Source organism: Tupaia chinensis, unplaced genomic scaffold (assembly GCF_000334495.1).
Source record: "Tupaia chinensis unplaced genomic scaffold, TupChi_1.0 Scaffold143609_1, whole genome shotgun sequence".
NCBI lineage: Eukaryota > Metazoa > Chordata > Mammalia > Scandentia > Tupaiidae > Tupaia > Tupaia belangeri.
The window spans coordinates 410,696-426,032 of NW_006203455.1; the positions used below are offsets into that span (position 1 = coordinate 410,696).

The window sequence follows — 15,337 nt, forward strand, 5'->3', positions numbered from 1 at the left end:
ATGCCAGGTCTCAGATGTAGTCGCCCACTGGTCTGTACGTGCTGGGCATATGTGCTCGTGATCTGGACTTTATGGGAAGGCTGGCATCGGGGAACGCAGCATGAGACCCTGTTGAGGGTGCCTGCCTTGTCTCTCACTTTCACGAAACAAATAAATAAAAAAAGAGATGAACAATTGTTCAAGTGGAACTCTTTTCTCAAATGTTATCTTCTACTATTGTAGTTTGAAGTCTAGCCATTTTTAATAATGTCACTCCTATAGTATATATAAAAATAATCTGTTCTATAAATTAGTCTAAGTAAAATAGATGAAAAAAAAAAAAGTGGGGCCAGCAGATGACGTGGTGTTTGAGGCGCTGAATTCCCATACGGCCAACCGTGATTTGAGTTCCAGTTCCAAATCATAATTGCTTATATTCTTATAAGTGCATGTTATTTATTTGTTTGTTTGTTTGTTTTCTTTTGTTTTTGTTTTTGTTTTCATTTTTTTATCAGAGAATGCTTGTAGTCACTGGAGAGAGACAGAGAGAGAATGTTGGAAAGTGAGAAAGTCCCACCCCACCCCATGGGGATTAGTCAGCTGCAATCCCTTTTTTGTCATCTCTCCTCTTCCCCTTTTTGGGATTTTAAGGACCCACACACATGTGCCTGGCATGTTTTTCAAGCCATTGGGATCCAGGACTTGAACCATGCAGTTAGCCATGTGAGATCCAGCTGCCTAAACCACCGGACTGCAGGCTGGCCCCTACGAGTGTATTTGATACATTAACTCTATCTGCTGAAAAGGCCTGGAAACAGTGACCAGTCCAATAGCAATGAATACCTCCATCAACTAAACTGCAGTCTTTTAATACCATTTCCCATTAAAGTAATCAGAGCTTATTGGAAAAATAGCCAATTTCAGGCCAGCATGCTAAGCCATACATAAAAGAAAAACAAGAAAACTACGGAAGTCTATGAGTCATGTCAGAAAAGTCCAGGAGCCAACTTGGAGAGAAATCAGTGAAGATTTACTTTCTGCATTCTTGAATACATTTGAAAATTTCTATAACAAGATGTTTAACAAGTATTTTGAAGTTTTTTGTTAAAAATATACAAATATCTTATTTTGCCTACCCATTCTAAAGTGAAAATAATATGACCAAATAAGATATCCAATAGAAATGACTCTGAAATATTAATTTTCTTAGTTGTAAATACTAATTTCCGAGTTTTTCTTTCCTTTTCTCTTCTTTTCTTTTTTTCTTTCTTTTTTTTTTTTTTTTTGAGATAGATTTTTGCTATAGGGTGTGTGTGCTTGCCAAGAGACAGAGAGAGACACAGAGACAGAAAGCAAGAAATAACCCCTCCAAGGGGGATGGTCACTTCGCAATCCCTTCTCCTCTGGTCTCCTCTCCAGATTTTGGCCATCAACACACACATGCTGGGTGTGAGTTTTATTTCACCAGGTCTGAGACTCAAACTGCAGTCGACCATGTGGGAGGCCAGAGATATAACCATAATGCCATCTGCTGGTCCCTTAATTTCTGTTTTTAAAACTCTGTTTTCTGTTTTAATACTTCTGGCAGTTTCTGTTAATTCTATCAACTAGAGAAGGTATGCACTTTGCACTATTCCAAAGGGTGATGAGATTTATTGTGGAAATGAGCTCTGATTCTTGGACATGGGGCATGACCTTTTATCTTGGGTTATTACTGAGGCGCTACTGAGTAGTAAGAATAATAATTTAATAATACATGTACAATTAATAAATACCCATGTATTTAAGTCTGCAGAAGTACATTTTAAGAGGGAAATGTAAACATGCAAACTGAAACTCAAAATCCTAAAAAGTCATAAAAGAATACTTTATGTACTTATTTATTCATATATTTAATCCCAAACTTATTTGAATACCTATCACACTGGATAAAGATTGATTAAATCTATATACTCAAAGAATTTAAAATCTTAAAATAAAAAATCAATTATTTCAACTTACTTTTATAAATATTGTTAATAGTGTCTGCCTTTTCACCATTTTGCCTTCGCAACTAGCAATATCTGGCACATAAACAATAAAAGCAAATATTTCATAGATGAATGGATGGATGATATTGTGAAGGATGTGGTGGAATTTAAAATAGAAGAAATAGATGAAAGTCAGACGAAGTACCAAGAATACCATGCTAGGAAGATAATTTTTATCCTGAAAACTAGGAGTCTTTCTTTTTTTAAATCTACTTTATTTTTTAGAGCAGTTTTTGGCTCAAAGCAAAATACAAGAGATATGAGGATTTAATTTTCGCCCATCCCTTACCCCCACACATACCCAACTTCTTCAACTATTAATCCAGAGTAGTACATTTGTTATTATCAGTGAACCCACATCGGCATGTCATAATCATCCCAAGTTCATAGGGTTCAATCTTGATGTTATACATTTCTATAGGATTTGACAAATCTGCAATGACATGGCTGCATCATTATAGTATCATGGAGATAAATTTCATTGCCATAAAAAATCCTGTGTTCTCTGTCTGTTCATCACTCCTTCCCCTCTAACTCCTGGAAACCACTAATTCTCTCACTGCCTTCATAGTTTGGCCTTTTCCAGAATGTCATATAGTTGGAATCATACAGCATGGCTTTTCAGACTGGCATCTTTCACTTAGTAATATGTATTTGAGCTTCCTCCATGTCTTTTCATAACTTGAGAGCTCATTTCCTTTTATTGCTGAGTAATATTCCATAATCTGGATGTGACAAAATGGATCCATGTATCTACTGAAGGACATTTGGTTGTTTCCATATTTTGGCAGTTATGAATAAAACTGTTATAAAAATTCATGTGCAGATTTTTGTGGGGAGATGGTTTTTAATTCATCTGAAAATATCAAGGGACACATTTGCTAAATCACGTGTTAAAAGTATGCTTAGTTTTGTAAAACAAATTGACAAACTGTCTTCCAGAGGGACTGTAGCATTTAGCATTCCCACCAGCAATGAATGAAAATTTCTGTTGTTCCACATCCTAGCCAATAATTGGTATGGAACACTTTTTCCTCTGCTTATTTGCCATCTACATATCTTCTTTGGTGAGATGCTCAGTCATTTGCCTACTTTTTATTTATTTATATATTTATTTATTCATTTATCTATTGAGACCCATGTACCCAGTATGATTTTCAAACTACTGGGTCTGGGACTCGAACAGTGGTTGGTCTTGTGGGAGTCAAGGACTTTAACTACTACGTTACCCACTGGCCCCAATTTGCCTACTTTTTAATCCAGTTGTTCATTTTCTTATTGTTTAGTTTCAGAGTTTTATGTTTACTTTGGATGACAGTCCTTTATTAGATACATCTTTGCAAATATTTTCTCTGAGTCTGTGGCTTATCTTTTTATTATCCTCACAGTGTCAGAGCAGTTTTTAAGTTCAATAACATTCAGCTTATCAATTATATCTTTTATGGATCATACTTTTAGTATTTTATCTAAGAGTTATTTCTATACCCAAGGTTATCTAGATTTTCTCCTATGTTATCTTCTAGGAGTTTCATAGTATTACAGCTTACATTTTGGCTTATGATTGATTTTGAATTAATTTTGAAGAGTGTAAAGTCTGTTCAGATTGTTATTATTATTATTTTGCATGTGACTGTCCAGTTGTTCCAGTATCATTTGTTGAAAAGATAGGAGGAGATTTTTACATTTTTAAGGAAATAAATGATATAAGAAACCAAAGGAGAAATGTTTTGTCTTTCATTTACTATTCCAGGATAAAAATATACTACATCCTCTTCAAATAAGGTACTCATTTACCAATACAGGATGAGAGAGAACAAGAGAGAGAGAGAGCAATACCCTTCACAGGGTCTTTTTAAGTCACATTCCCTTTCCCTGATCCTCCGGCTCTTTGGGATCTTGGACACACTTGCATTTACCCAATGTCTTTTCAAGCTGACCAGGGATCTGATCTTGTTTAGGCTGTGCGGCTTCCAGCCCTGCAGTTCAGTTTTCTACTGACTGTGCCACCAGGCTAGGCCCTCACAGTTTTTAATTGTTATACTAGATGAAACACATTATTATTAGTTTAAAATATTTAGTTGAATGAGTGAAGAAGCAATCACATGTGATATTTCCAAATACTCAAAACAAAAATAATGTTCAAAAATTAGAATGGGGGGGGGCAGCAGTTAGCTTAATGGCTATGTCGCTGGACCCCCATGTAGTTGACCGTGGTTTGCGTTCTGGACTCGATGGCTTAAAACTCACACCGGGCGCATATGCGTGTGTGCCCAAGATCCCGAGAGGAGAAAGGAGGAGAAGAGATTGTGGCATGACCATCCCCCCCTGGGAGTGATTTCTCACTTTCTGTCTCTCTGTCTCTCCCTGTTTGGCGAACACATGCGCCCTATAGCAAAAACCTCTCAAAAATTAGAATAAGGAAAACTACTGATTCACAATTGATTGTTGTTTATAATAACTATTTCAAATAATAGAATGGAATTTCTGTTTAATAAACATACAAGGTATAAAAGATATTTCTACTTAATAAAGTTATTAATTGTTGGTGTCATTCAAAAATTACAAAAGAAAAGATAACTCTGTTACACAAAACAGAGAAAAAGACAGACAATACCATTAAACATAGTTCTGTGGAGTCTGTACCCAGATTGTGAAACCAGTAGTTCACATTTCCAGTGACTCTAGATGTAATAGAGATAAAGCTATAGTTTGCAAACATCACGGTTTCTTTCTACTAAGATTTGGGAGCAAAAAGAAAAAGTAATATTTATTCATTCATTCAGTATTTATTAAGTACCTACCACAGCTAAGTAAATGAAGAGACAGCATTCTACTAGATACAAAGATATAGCAGACAGAGTTCTACCCTGAGCAAACATTCTGCTAGGGTAGATAAGAACTTATCAAAATGAATTATAGTTAAAATAGAAAAAAGATCTGGAGGTAGAAGAGGCACAAAGTAGTTGCTAGAGATTTCAGGGAAGAAAAAACACATGTCTAGTTGGGAAACTCAGGAAATATTTCACGGAGAAGAAAACATTTGAGCTAAATCCTAAGAAAGTGAGGGACTCCACCATCTGCCATATCCCTTCTGTGCAGCATGTGCTTGTCTCACTAACCCCAAATACCTGGTTGCGAGAAAGCAGGTATCCTGTCTTCTTGCACCCTATTCCTGACTCCTCGGCTTTACTCCTCCTGCCTCTCATAAAGCTCTTTCCTGTCAGGTCTATGACTTTCGACTTCCTACTCTCTCTTTTTTGGTGTCACTAACAGCCTCTGACAATTCTCCTTCAGTCTCCTTCACGTCAACCTTCCTGGAACATCCTTCTTTTTACCTTGACCTCCTAGTATTCTTGCTGGGTTCAACACACATATGGACAGGGCTCCTGTCTATAAAGCTGCATGCATGTATCTGTGTAGGTCCAATGATGTTACCATCATTGCTGTGCATAGATATTCTGACAATTTCTGGCAGATGATGATAGAGCACCTTGAGGAAGGGTGCCATTTTCTAATTTGCATAGGGTCACCATATTAGCTTGTAGTAGGATCACTCCTTAGATTTTTATCACCTCTATACATCAGACTAGCTCCAAAATAATCAATTCAGAGACCCTTCTTTCCTACCATGAACTCCTGTCTCCCTGGTTTACTTACCCCAGAGTATTTATGAAACATTTAAAAAATCTACTTGATACTGCTCATTCATTCTTTTATTTTCTCGCTATTCATTAGTTCCAGTTATCTTTTATTCTCTTTTATCTAGCTTAGATTTCATGATCTTTCATTTGAGCTATTCTGTTACAAATATTCTCAACATGTTAGCTCTAGCTTCTTTCACAGTCTCTAGGGGGAAAAACCAATTCTGAATAAACCAAACATCTGCTTTCTGTAGGCTGGCATTCATACAGACAAGCATTGCTGGAGAAAGCGCACAACCACCAGTGGGTTGTCTCTCATCCCATCCTGTAGCAGACTTTTCCTTCATTTATTCAATTCCAGCAGCACTCATCTTTTGATAGAGCCTGCAACAAAACTGAGCTCTATTGCCTTGAAACATATTGTTCTCTTTTCTTGTATGTTTTTCCCCAAAACTCTTAGCATAGTTGGCCTTAGTTGCCTTTCAAAATTCAGCTTAATTATCATAATTCACAGCCAATATTTACCAAGCACATTCTATCTGCTCATTATGTTATAGAAATTTGTCCCATCTTCCCAATATCTTCAGAGTTAGATGACATTATTATATTCACTTTACAGGTGAGAAAATTAAGGATTAGAGAAAACAAGAAACTTGTTTAAGATCACACACAGGGTCAGTGTTAAATGCAGAATTTAGTTCCATGTTAACTAACTATGGGCTTGCTTCTAGGTAACTAATGACTCACTACTCTGTTCTGCACCGTCTCCTCACTCTTCCCTGATATCCACCCCCTATGTACACCTTCTTGATGACCCCATAAAAATAATTTATAATAATTTTCTCAGTTTGTTATTTATTTACTTGTTCATGCCTTACATTTCATCATTTCCTTCTTATTAAACTCCATTGAGGTGATATGTCCATTCCAAATATCACTGTGTCTTGGCTCTGAGCAATGTGTTTGGCCAATAAAAAATGTCAGTTAATACTTGTTAAATGAATAGAAAAAATTGAATATGAGGACAAAGCAGGCAGAGTGGGGTATTCTAGGCAGAACTAGGCATGAAGAAAGTGCCATAAGTAAGAGGTGAGATACACCAGTGTGATGGCCTCACATGGTTTGTGACATGACAGTCTTACCACACTGTACATTGGCTCTGGGAAGATAAACAAGACTGAAGAACTGGCTAATGCCATGGAATACTAAAGGCAATGACATACTGCCTTCTGGATCTGAGGAACAGTTGTGAGGTCACCGTTGTTGCTGTTTAGACCATTTAGACGTCACTCTCCCTGCTGTTTCAGTGCTGGCCTCCTGCCTTCATGTGGGTTCAGGCTGGGGTTCAAAAGCTCTTCCAAACAAGTAAGGATTGGGCTATCAGGGAAAGATTGCCAAACTGGCAACTTCTGTACAGGAGACAGGGAATTTGAGATGGATAAAAGAGGCACGATAAGTAAGCTTCAGCAGAGTAGAATTTTATTACATTGACCAAAAATCATTCTAAGACACTTACAGCAAAGGGCAAGTGCACATAATCTTTAAAATAACTTACAAAGATCAAGATGAAACAAAGCTAAAGTGAAATTCTGAGAGTGCAGAAAGGTAACAGTATAGCATTCATTTTATGAGGGGACTCGTCAAAGCAATAATATATCATCGGGCCATTTTAACTGCAGTGTCTAACATAGCTTTAACTTTAAATTTTAAAGTAGCAAGTGAAAAAAGAGTCTGTAAAAGTTATGTACATGTTTATGTGTTGTAATAGGTCACTTATCTCTTCTGATGTTTAAAAATTGTTATAGTTAAATAGCATCCCCAAGGAACCTGCAGCCTAGTACCACACACATAAGATAGAATTAACGTGCTGAGCAAATGTGGGTTTCACAAGCTGAGGGAATGGAGACTTGAACTGGAGTTACAGCAGGATGTGTCCATAATTGGCTAAACTTTCCTTGCATATTGTTTGCTGAACAACTTCTACCATGGAATCCAATGTTTGTTTTGGCTACTAAGAGTAACTTCTGTGGGAGCCTGCAGGTGGCATAGTCGTTAAGGCACTGGACTCCTATGTAGCTGATCACAGGTCAAGTCCCGGACCCAGTGGCTTGAAATTCATGCCAGGCACTTGTCCATTCATGCCCAAAATCCTAAGAGGAGAATAGAGAAAAAGTGATTGTGGTGTGACTATGCCCCCTAGGTGGGTGATTTGCTTTCTTTTTCTCTGTCTCTCTCTCTCTCTGGCAAGCACATGCGGCCTATAGCAAAAATTTCTCAACAACAACAACAAAAAGAATATTTTGTGTGATAAAGAGGTCCATGGGATTCTAATTTGGCTCAGCTTCTAGGAGGAATTTATAAAGAGGAACAAGAAGGTCCAGAGTTGGAAAATTCAGCCCAATTCTTCTCATCCTTCTGCCCACCCATGGCTGACCGCTGGGGACACAGGAAGGAAGACAGTTCCTCCTGAATGGAACCCCTTGGGTGAAATGTGCCTAGAGTCCATGTCTGATGTGTAGAAGACCCCACTGGTGTACTGTCACAGTTCTATGATGTCTTCTTCCAGATGTTAGACCCTCAACCACTGGTACTGTCACAGTTCTATGGTGTCTTCTTCCAGATGTTAGACCCTCAACCACTGGAGTATGCTTAACCCAGGCAAGGCAAGCTAGGAGTGCTGGGAAGTAGCACTAGTGGGGAAAGCTCTTAAACAATGACAGCTGGAAGTTGGTGGGTAACTGAATCTCTGTGGAACATCACTGAGGTGTGCTCTACCTGCATGAGATTGTGCCCCATACCCCTTAGCAGTCTCCTTTCACTGCTTTGTAATGGCTACCTTCCTTCTCTGTTCCACTTGCCCACTGCCACCCGTGCTCCCTGAGATCACCACCCAAATAAGGAACATACATTTGAATCCTTGCCTCAGGCTTGACTTCTGGGGAAATCCAACTGTTAAAGGCCAGATGTTTGTGTCCTCTCAAAATTTGTATGTTGAAATGCCAACCCCCAATGTAATGGTACTAAGAGGAAGAGACTTTGGTAATTAGGTCATGAGGATGGAGCCCTCATGAATGGGATTAGTACCCTTATAAAAAAGGGCCCAGAGAGCTCTCTTATCTTCTCTTCACCATGTATCGATACAGCAAAAAAGATCTCCATCCCCAAACCAGAAAGTAGGCCCTCAGTAGACACCAAATCTTCTGGTGCCTTGATCTTGAATTTCCCAGCCCTCAGAACGAAGAGAAATAAATGCATGTTGCGCTAGCTATGCAGTCCACAGTATTCTGTTATAGCATCCCAGAGTGACTAAGACATCAACCTAGAATAAAAAGTAAACAGACATGAATTTGACAGAAAGAAATACCAAAAGACTTAGATAAATTTGTCTTTGCGGTTTTGAAAATGGTGATATAGGTCTAGTGATTTGCCAGAACTCTGTGGTTTGGACTGTACTTTTCTTCTTCTTCCTTTCCTTTTTATTTCTTTTTCTTTCCTCCCTCCTTTGCTTTCACCTCTTCTTTACTTCCTTTCTTCTTTTCATTTTTTCCTTCCTTCCTTCATCTCTTTCCTTCCCTACATATTTTGTAGGTGGCAACTACCAGTCAAGGAAAGTCAATTCGGTCTTTGTTTTGATGTATGAGAGACAAGTTGGTTTCCAGAGAGTCCTAAATGACAGTTGCCACAGCAGACAGCTGTCTAGAGTAATTATGGTCAAAGAAATAGAACCTTGAAAATCACATCTACTTCTCTCTCTTCCCAGGTATTATTATTTAGTTTTGTAAATATGGAAGTTAAGCCTTAAAAAGTCAGACAAGTATTCACAGGCATGCATATATCAGGTGAACTTGCTATTGAAAATAGTCAGATTATTTAAGAAATTTTGTGAATCAATAAAATGTCGGGGGGGGGGGAGGAATGGAAAACAACTATAGACACCAGAGGTAGTGTGGGAGAAGGGTGGGAAATGGCAAAGGATGAGAAATAAGGGGAAAATGTATATATGAAATTAGAAATGGAAAATTATTGGTGATAACATGTATGATTAAGCCACTATGCAGTGATGGCTACCTATATCCTGGCTGGGAAATCACATTTTGTATGCCGTGTTGATGCTCAGTAAAGGAATGTTAATTAATTAATTAAAAATAAAAATGTTAATTAAAAATACCCAAGCCTTAAAAAGGTAAAGTAATTTATTTCATTTTTCTAAAACAGCTTTATTAAGATATCATTTACATACCATAGAATTCACCCACTTCAAAATTATAGCTTAAAGGATTTTAGTATATTCAGATATGGGCATATATCACCACAACCCAATTTTAAAACACTTTTGTCATCCCAAATGGACTTTACTTTTGCAGTAATTAAAAACCAACATTTAATCTATGTGTTAGATGCTGTGCTAGGAGCCAGACCAGGTGCTGAACCACGTGGCTGAACAGGAAAATCATGCTTTGACTCTGTGAAGTTTAAATCCTGGTGGAAGAGAAAGACACACACATAAGAAATGCAGTAATAAGAAACGTATAGGCAATGCCATGTATCATAAAGAGGATAAACAGGGTGAAAGAGAAGAAAAATGGGCACAGGGGGACTATTTTATGTCAAGGGCCAGGGATAGCCTCTGAGGAGGATAGCATCTAAGTGAGAACAGAAAATATTGATGAGGTATCAGGGAGATGTAAACATGGCAAGAAAATTCCGAACTCAGGGAACAACAAGAGCAGACACCCCCAGGGATGGGTGCAAGTAGCCTGAATTAAAGTTGGAAAGAGAAAGAAGGATGATCCTGAAAGGCTTTATACAGTATAGGAAGGAGTGTGGATTTTATTCTAAACTCATTGAGGTGCCACTGAGATATTTTAATCATCAGGTGCTATGACCTAATTTATGCTTTTAAAATATTTGCCTAACCGCTCTGTAGAGAATAGAGATCACGCAGGCAAGCATAGAGACAGGAAGACTAGACAGGAGGCCACTGCAGTTATCTGAGCAAGAGATGATGTTGACTTGAGACCCCATCAGAGGCAGTAGAAAGAGAAGAGAAGAGAGTCAGCTGTTTTAGAGACAATAGAAGTGAGGAAATCAGTGTACTATGTAGTTTCCTGTGAAAGAAAGCAGAGAAATGGGGTGGTAAGCTGGAATGAAGGAGGGAAGTTAGAAAATGTTAGAGCATGTTCGTGATTTCAGTGAGAATAACACGACAGAGAATATGACAGTGCTAATGCCGAGAGCAATGGGAAGGAGGTGGAACGGGTGACGTTCTAGGTGATGAATGGGCAAGTGGGCCTCTGGGATCCCTACTCCCGCCTTAACTAAAGCAGTTCCTGTTTTGCTTATTTTATTCAGGTTCATAATTAAACTTTCATTTGAAGAAAGTGATCTGGGCTCTGTGAACTTTGAGAACAGTGACACGACACAATTCTACTTGCCAAGAAGTAATTTGCTTGGCAAATACATCTCTAACTAATTACTTCAAAAAGCATTCAAAGTCAAATCAAGAGACAGTAGTACTTCCAACTTTGTGTCTTGGGAATAGCAGATTACCCCCTCCCCAAAATAAAAAATCATGGTGGGTGCATGTGTGTGCATGCTCAAAATCCCAAGAGGAGGGAGGAGAAGGGATTGCAGAATGGCCACCCTCCCTGGGGGCTGATTTCTCACTTCCCTCTCTCTGTCTGTCTTTCTCTGGCATACGCACCCACTCTATAGCAAAAACCCAATAAATAAACAAAAGAAGTTTACTGTAAGAGTCTGCCCTATGGCCTATAGTTAAGGAGCCAGATCCTATATAGCTGACCATGTAATTAGAGTCAGAAACACAACAGTTTGAAAAACATACTGGCACATGCATGTGTGTATTCCCCAAATCTCTGTAGGATGGAGAAAGAGAGAAGGGATTATGGCATGGCCACACCCCACTGAAGGAGCTTTTTCTCTTTCCTTCTCTCAGTCTCTCTGCCAAGTGAAAAAGTGAAAAAAAAAAGTTTACTGTGAAATAGCATGCTGTGTTACCCCATCACAACCTCACACATCTGGTGTCCACTGCGTCTCTTGATGGCATCCTTTTCTTTTGTTTTTTGATTTACTCTCATGTTGTTTTGTCTATCATGGCCCTTCCAGTTGGATAAGATGTGGAGGTGGAAGACAGTGATATTGGTAATCCTGGGTAGGCCTAGTCTAATATGAGTACTTGCATCTTTGTTTTTAACAAAAAAAATTTTTTTGAAAAGAAAATTAAACATTTTAAGAAAGTAGTAAGGGTTTTTATTGTCAGAAGAAGAGGTCACAACAGAAAGCACAAATTAATTAATTGTTATGATAATTTTAGACTCTAGGGTTGTTCTATGAGAAATCAACTCTTTATGTGGACAAGATATTATTTAAAACAAAAAGCAGCAGGTATTTGAGACTGTTCGAGACAATGACTAAACATGTACACAGTAAAAAGAAATAAAAAGCAATTTTTTCCATTGCTATTTCTCAGCAAGGTATGTGTTGCATAAAGGTAAGAAGCTCATTTTGGTGAAAGATTTTGAATATCCACTTCCCAACAAAAAAAATTCAAGTCCTAAGCTAAGTGAGGAAATAAAATAAGATGACGCTAGTTTCATGTAAACCTCAAAATTATAATCTAGCTGTAGTTACCATCTTCTTTATTAAAGAAAAGAACTTTAACTTCCTTTTATTTTTACCAAATCAGTAGATTTTTTTAAAATTTTTTGCTATAGGGTAATGTACACTCACTGGAGAAAGGGAAAGCAGTAAATTACCCTCCAGCGGGATGACTGATGGGGGATGGGCCATGCTGCAATCCCTTCACCTCCGGTCTCCTCTTGGGATTTTGGGCACATATGGGCATGTGTCCTGCATGAGTTTTAAGCCACTGGGTCCAGGACTCGAATCCTGGCTGACTATGTTGGAATCCAGTGATGTAACCATTACCCCATCTGCTGGTCTCAGTAGACTGACATTTTTCACTTAGCAAGTTTTCAACCAAGCTGGAGTTAAATTAATCTTACTTTAAAGTGCAGGGAAGGCTCACTTTAAAGTGCAGGAAAGGCTATGCAAGACACATAAATTGTTCTGTGACACATAAATGGGGAGCATCCTTCCAACAGCACTGGCCCAAGAGGTACATTTGAAGAACCAGTCGTAGGACGAGGTGACCCATTAAGTCTACTAAGAAGCAAAGAGACTGCAGTTTCAGCCTCATCTGTCTTTTAATGTAGTCAGATCTCAAACAGATCTTAGATTCGCCCAAGGTTTAGGTCCCTAACAAGGCTAACGCAGAGCACCAGCACAAACAAGGTGCCAACGCCATCAATCTAGTCGTGCTCACATTGATGGTGATAAAAGAATCAAAGAGCCTGGTTTTGGGACAGCACAGGCATCATTTACCTACTCAGCAATGATCAAAGTTCTTATCAAGGCAAATGATACAGAAATAATATATCATGTGGTCTTTCATACATCACTGCTAAGACTTAGTCTAACTTTAAAGCAGTACAACGTGGCTTCCTCTACACAATGAGGACAAGTTTTGCACTCATCTTTCTCCAAATCCAATTAAATCTCCAGTTCCCACCTCGATTTAAGAGGTTTTTTAAAAACCATACTTCTCCTATGGCAGAGTCAAGGTGAAAGAGGGTGGGGTACAAGAAACCCTGGAACCGAGAGAGTGCTGGAGGCACTTGGATGTGAAGACATTCAAGTCACAGGGTTCGCGATTATAGGTTTGTGGTGGTTGTTTCCTCCCTTCTAGAGGAAACTGGGGTGTTCATCTTAGGTGGCTGCTGGCTCTGCAGCCATTTGGGTGGTCTGAATATGGATCAGCTCCTTTGGGGAGATCTTCTGGACTCCTCTGCAGGCCTGCGTGGTGAAACCTCTCAAATCAGCCTTCTAGAGGGATCTTGGTCCAAAAGAGGCCTCATTTATATGACAAATTTCTGTCCTTATCTCCACTTACAAAATCTATGCTACCAGAATTTGGGCCAGGCAAGGCTATAGAAGAACCAGAAGCTCTTCTTCATCTCTTCTTAGGAGAAGAATGAGGATTGTTGCTGAGGATGGACTAGGTGATGCAGGCTGCTTCTCTTGTTTTGTTATCTGTCCATTCTGTAGCTTTAGTCTGGGGGTGCGTCTGCCACTTGGAGATATTTGGTCTTCTTGGTGGTAAGTCACTCGTATGGTGTGTAACCAACACCTCTCATCTCTGCCTGTTGTTCAAAATGCTGTTTTGTGATCAGATAATTCATGATGATGTGGAGAACTTTAACCTTTTCCACTAGGGCTTTGCCCGTACTGTAAATGGTCAATGACAGGGAAGACGCTGGTCTCTCCTTCCTCTGCCTTGGCAAGGTGCTGATACTTGCAATCTGGAATCACCAGGTCCCAGAGGATACTGACCATGCCCAGTTAAGGAAGAATCATGAGCACAGGGTCTTTAAGGGCGTTGTCATACCGAATGCCTGGCAATACATCTGATGGGCAGGGACCCACCAGTGTAACAATCACTCACATTACTTGCCCAGAGGCCCAGTAGGCTTAAGTGTAGACACTTCTGGTTGTTGTGCAGTTGTTGAAAGGTCTGGATCAGGTGCTCTTTTATGAAGAATTTGGAGCCAGTTCTCTGCCACTACAGTGAAATGATGTGACAACTGTACTGACAAACAAATGTTATAAGGAGCATTGTCCAGCTTCTCGGGAAGAGTCCATTCAAAGGTTTTGTTCTCCTGCTGCAGAGCTGCCTGAAGCCTGAGCTCCAGAGTAAAGAGGCTCCGAAGACCCAGGTCTCATAAATGATTGTGGCACAGTCCAGACCCAAATGAGAGTGACAGTGACACCAAAGGTCCTGAGCATAGCCAGGAGAACTGGCTCTAAGAAACTTTGAAAATAGAAAAAAATCTTCTGGACTGAGGCTATGCAGAAAAAAAAAATTTTTTTTGCACAGCTACACAATGGGTGTTTTAAGCTCAGTTTTATTACAAAAGAGACAAAAAAATTAAAACACAAAAGTTTATAAAGAAAAAAATTACAGTAAACTAATGTTGATTTATTACTGAAGAAATAAATTTTTTTTTTGGAGAGATTTTCACTATAGGGCGCGTGCGCTCGCCAGACAGACAGAGAGAGACATTAGAGACAGAAAGCGAGAAATCACCCCCCAGGGGGGATGGTCACGCCGCAATCCCTTCTCCTCCATTCTCCTCTCGGGACCTTGGGCACGCACGCACACGCGCCCGGCGTGAGTTTTAAGCCACCGGGTCCGGGACGCGAACCACGGTCGACTACGTGGGAGTCCAGCGACATAGCCATTACGCTAACTGCTGGTTCCCAAGAAATAAATTTTTAAATGAATTCCATGTAGACTTACTGTACAATGTTTATAAAATCTACAGTAGTGTCATTAAATAGGAAGACTATATCACAAAAGTTTCATCAGCAATAGGAGGCAGGTGGTATTGGGATTCCATTCCTGGATAACAAGGGAATACATAATAACATCAATTGCTTATATAGCCCTTGCTCTATACCATACACTATGTTCCAAATGTCAGTAGATCTATCAGGTATCATTAACTGTATTTTTTTTTGAGAGAGAGATTTTATAGGGCGCGTGCGCTCGCCAGACAGACAGAGAGAGACATTAGAGACAGAAAGCGAGAAATCACCCCCCAGGGG

The 15,337-nt window shown here is 39.2% G+C and overlaps 1 pseudogene; it reads right to left on the bottom strand.

Moving 5' to 3' along the window:
- Positions 1 to 13,277: 13,277 nt before the first annotated feature.
- On the bottom strand, positions 13,278 to 14,065 carry LOC102477691 (putative monooxygenase p33MONOX pseudogene; annotated as a pseudogene).
- Between the last annotated feature and the right edge of the window lie 1,272 nt (positions 14,066 to 15,337).